Source organism: Apodemus sylvaticus, chromosome 3 (assembly GCF_947179515.1).
Source record: "Apodemus sylvaticus chromosome 3, mApoSyl1.1, whole genome shotgun sequence".
In the NCBI taxonomy this organism is placed as follows: domain Eukaryota; kingdom Metazoa; phylum Chordata; class Mammalia; order Rodentia; family Muridae; genus Apodemus; species Apodemus sylvaticus.
Genome location: NC_067474.1, coordinates 41,962,521 through 41,967,846, shown reverse-complemented (window position 1 = coordinate 41,967,846; position 5,326 = coordinate 41,962,521). Strand labels below are relative to the sequence as shown.

General features: G+C 36.4%; 1 pseudogene; it reads right to left on the bottom strand.

Annotated features, from left to right (window-relative positions):
- Positions 1–2,626: 2,626 nt before the first annotated feature.
- On the bottom strand, positions 2,627–3,616 carry LOC127680223 (60S ribosomal protein L6-like; annotated as a pseudogene).
- Between the last annotated feature and the right edge of the window lie 1,710 nt (positions 3,617–5,326).

The window sequence follows — 5,326 nt, the reverse complement described above, 5'->3', positions numbered from 1 at the left end:
GGGCTACAGAGAGTGTTTCCATTTGGAGTCAACAGGTATATTTTGTTATGTTTGCTTTGATCTCATTTGTTTGTTGGATTTGCCATTTACTGTCCAGTATATTGTAAAATGTCTCTTCATGTGTGAATATTAGTTATACTTTATATCCAATTATAAAGGCTTTTCCATAGTCCATGATACTATTCCTATAATGTAACTCACCACATGAACATATATCATCGGAGACTTTTCATACTATCTCTGGGAATGAGGGTGTATGGAATGAGAGTTAACATGGACATTCTGATGACTATTTCTGCCAATAGCAAAATCATTTGTAGCTTGTTCTAAGGTTTAATTATCTATTTATCTATTTATTTATCTATCTATATGCCTACCTATCTAATCTATTTTTCTCTGTATACCCATGAAACAAAAGTAGCTTTACTTACTTTTATGACACAACTCAAACTATATTCCTTTTTTTGAGTGTTTGAGTGATATGAATGTGATTCAGACTGAACCATAATTTTTCTGTAGGAGGGAATATTAGAAAAAAAATTCAATCTCAGTTAAAAGTAACAAGAATAGAGGGAGTTGATTCATGATCAATGAATAACAGAAAATCCTTTTGTTTTTCTGTCTTAAAATTAGAGTGAGAAAGTTTCTGGTTATTCACTGGGAAGTGACATCTCACAGCACAAATTCTGCTTTACTTGTTGCTAGTTTTCTGGTAAAGAAGAAATAGGAGCACCTCCTTGAACATCTGCTACACCAAGTAGCTGCTAAAAAATGTCAATGTTAATGATTACTAATGAAAATAATCCATTAATAGTGTGTAGCATCTTAAAAAAGAATCCATAGGAATTCATAAAATAATTCTTTAAGGCATTATATTGAAACACAGTGGGAATTGAAAAGATGATTTTTTGAAAATGGAGTTACCCAAGATTAAGCTAAATATACCAGTCACATTATCACTGTATATCAAATCCAGATCTTCCAGGCCTAACAAATCTCTGAGCCACATCCAAAACACATGACTCTACTTCTTCAATCAAGGATTTCTTAAAAGAAAAGCAGGTGTCAGTAAAGATGATTTTGCCACTAATACAGGATGTTGTTTCAACTGAAAATACTGAAAAGCATTCAGATAAAAATGTCTTCAAAATTTAAAGTTAATGTGTTAGGTTCTGATATTCTTTCTTTTCCCACTATCAATGGCTACTTTAAGAAGAAAAAATTATTTGGGCTGAGGACCGTCTTACTCCTATAACCACATGCAGCTGAATGAGTATTCTGGGAAGTTTGGGACAAGATAGATTATAAACTTGCATACTTCTGCTGGAGATCAAGACAGTTTATGATATTTACATAGCTGCTTGGATCCAGAAGCCCAGGAAGCAGAGTTAATCTTAATATTATAGACTGTCTCGTGTCACTGTTTTGATGCTGTTGATAGTCACTTTCTTCATTACAAGTTTCTAGCAGTTTTTTGGGGGGGAAGGGTGTCTTAGTTTCATTAATAAAATAATTTATTAATAGACTCACATAGAAGCTTTAAGAAAAAGATTTTAACATTTAAAAGACCACTGCTCCCATGGTAGGTAGGTAAGCTGTTCTTGGCAGGAGGAAAACAGGGGAATGAAGGATTAAAAGCTATCTCATTAAAGTTGGCAGGAAGGTCAGGCATTTGGCAGACAAATGGTCACAGGGCAAGAAGAGAGGCCCTAAAGAGTAAGGAAAACCACAATAGTGGAAACTCAAAGTGTTAGGGAAAGTATGCTCATAAAAGAAATAGAAAAAACAAAACAAAAGAGAGCATATACTTTTCTAATTAATTCAGAAAATCAGGCAGACTTGCAGACTGTATGGCTGTGACACATAAACTATTCTACTAGGGGTGGGGATTCTGGAAAGCAGAAGTACAGTATTACATTAAAGAATTAGTTATTCTCGCTGTCTCTTTTTCATGGCTTAAGGTGTGCAGGTCTTCCTTTAGCCAAGTGATTAACCTGGCACAACTGGAATGTTAAGACTCTATACAGGCCAGATATTCCATTCTCTTGACCAGAGCTTTTCTTAATCGACCTTGACTGACACTATAACAATTTGTTTCTGACAAAGATATCTTTTGTTATTGGAATACACTTAAACCTTGGAATGCTGGGTGTCTAATTTTACACAGATAATGTAAAACCTCAGAATATTTCAAATTCTTATTAGGGATAATATATCAACATTTCTACTTAGAATATTTTATTTTTTATTACGTGGAATTGGGGGAAAGTTTAAGCTACAGATACAGTATCATTTGAAAATTAAGACCTAAGAATATTAAGTGAACAGATGAATGTGATTATTCAGAAAATAATTCAGTAATGATCCAATGGTAAATTCTGATTTACATTAAAAAATAATCTCACTATTTTGAGGAAACTAATGAGAAGTATGAGAAATATCTAGTGCTATACTTGTGCTTTAACATTTGTAGAGAGATTAAAGCCTACAAATTATTTAGTTGATGACTCTTCCCCTTCAAAGGTACTTTATGGTTTGCATAATGATCACAAGAGTCTTGCACTGTCTCTCAGAAATAGAAGCAATAATCTGTCATCACATTTTAGAAAATATAAAATGTTGATTATTATAGAGCACTAGAAAAAATTTGATAAGTGGATACATAGATATATTTGTATATTACAGATCTGTAATCATGTGCTGGCTTTATTTGTTTGTTGTTTGCTTGTTTATTGGTTTTGTGAGGATACATCCCCTTTGTCAGGGTGAACAGAGACTGCAGGTAGCCCAGGAGCTGAGGAACTGCTTTGATCTTTGGCAACATCTGCAAGTCCACAGTTTTCTGATCAGTCTTGCACTGCTCTGTAGTATTTCATTTCTCCTCCGTTAAGGAAGATTTCGTCCTCCTGATGCCTGGCCTTGCACAGCTGCTTCTTCTTGAAGTAAGCATCAGTCAGGTGTTTGGAGATTTTAACCTTGCTAATACCAACTTTCGTAGGGGTGGCAAGGACAAATTTGTATGTTCTGCATAGAAGTACTGGATTGAGGACAAGAAGTCCAATAACAAGTAACAAGCCGCTGCCCAACAACTTCAGGAAAACTTTGCACTGTGCACCTGGTGAGGATGATCAGAGCAGTCCCAGGAGTGATGCTGGAGTGCAGCTTTCTCATGTACTGACTGCAGGGATTTTTGCCATGGCTTAGCAGTTTCCGAGGCACATCTTCAGTAGGATAGTACCTAGGCATTTTTTCAAAGCTTCACCACCATGGTACCATCATTCTGGTCTCCATCAACTGCTTTTCTGACAGTAGCAATGACCTTCCACTCTTTGTTCCTTTTCAGCCTTGGACTAGGCTGTTGAGTGTTTGAGTATTTCCTTTTGTACAAGGCCTCTCTGAAATACATAGCAGATTGGAAGTACCTGCAAATTCCTCTAACCAGGACAGGGTTTTGGCTGCAATGGGGCTTCCTGTTCCTGGGCTTTTACACCTTAAGGTCACCCTTTTTGGCTGCAACAGTTGTTAGGGCTCCAGAGGAAGCAGCATCACCTTTAGCCTTCTTCGCTGCAGGTTTCTTCTCCTTTGTATCAGACTTTTCAGCTTTTTCATGTATCATCGTACAAGATGGGAAAGATATGTGTTATTTCTTACTTGTGGATCCTAAGTTCACATCTTCCTGTATTAGTATATATTCTGAAGGAACCACAGAAGTCAAATGTCCTACTCTGATTTCTGTTTTTGTGATAAAGACCATTACCAAAAACAATATTGGGAGCAAACATGATTTTCTGGCTTACACATCCTGGATCTAATCCATTGGGGAAAGTCAAGACAAGAATTCACATCAGAAACCAGCAGTTCTTAACTAGAATAGAAGGCATGAAGGAATGCTGCTTACTAGATTGCTCTCTGTGGCTTACTCTATCTGCTTTGCTTTCTTATACTACCCAGAAACATCTGGAATAGTTGGCAATATTCATAGTAGATGTTCCTCCCCACATCTGAGACTGATCAGGAAAATTTCCCCAAAGACAGCCTGCCAGCAAATTTGATAAAAGCAATTCTTCATTTGAAACTCCTTCCTTCAATATATGTCTAGGTTTATGTTAAATTGAGGAATATTGATCCATCCCCCATTATCATGACTGTAGAAAGTAATCTTAGGGAGAAGGGAGATAAGGGGATCAACTGAACTAGAGAGTAGAACATACATCCTTGGAAGTGGGAATTTTAAAAAAAAATGGAGAAGATTTAACTTCAGAAGTATAAAAAATTGTAAGGCAAAGGGAGAGTAATATGGAGCCAGGAAGGAAGGAAGGAAGGAAGGAAGGAAGGAAGGAAGGAAGGAAGGAAGGAAGGAAGGAAGGAAAGAAGGAAGGAAGCAAAGAAGGAAGGAAGCAAAGAAGGAAAGAAGGAAGGAAGGAAGGAGGGAGAGAGGGAGGGAGGGAGGAGGAGGGAAGAAGGGAAGGAGGGATGGAGGGAGGAAGGAAGGAAGAAGCTTTTAAGTTTCATGAGGTCCCATTTATCAATTCTTGATCTTAGAGCCTGAGCCATTGGAGTTCTGTTTAGGAAATTTATCCCTGTGCCAATGAGTTCAAGGTTCAAATTTAAACTGAATCTGACTTCATATATTAGAAGTAAAAGGTGTGTTTTATAGTTTAAAATTTTATGCACAACTTGACTGATAGCACCTGTCTAATTATTAACATTTAGTGCAACATTTTACATTTCATTTTTCATGGTTTTAAAAATAACAGGTAGCCAAGAAATAGATACATCATGTATCTTAAGCAGATTGTAATAAGAAACTTAATTTAAAAATATAACACACTGATCTGTCAAACTTTAGGATAGAAATCTTAATATTAATGATTCATATTAATCAAATGGGCTAATATGTTTAGTTCTAAGATTTCCTTTATGAATGAGGCATGACCATAGCTTCACCATACAGTGCTTGCTAATTTCATCCACTTGCCTATGAATTTCATGAATTCATTGTTTTTATTAGCTGAGTATTCCATAGTGTAAATATACAACATTTTCTGTATCCATTTCTCCATTGAGGGATATCTCTGTTCTTTCCAGCTTCTGGCTATTATAAATAAGGCTTCTATGAACAGAGTGGAGCATGTATCCTTACTACATGCTGGAGAATCCTGAGTGAGGTATCCCAATCATAAAAGAACACACATGGTATTCACTCACTGATAAGCTTAACCCAGCAGCTCAGAATACCCAAGAAACAATTCACATATTAAATGAAGCCAAAGAAGAAGGATGGAGAGGCCCCTAGTCCTGGAAAGGTTCAGTGAGGCAGTGTAGG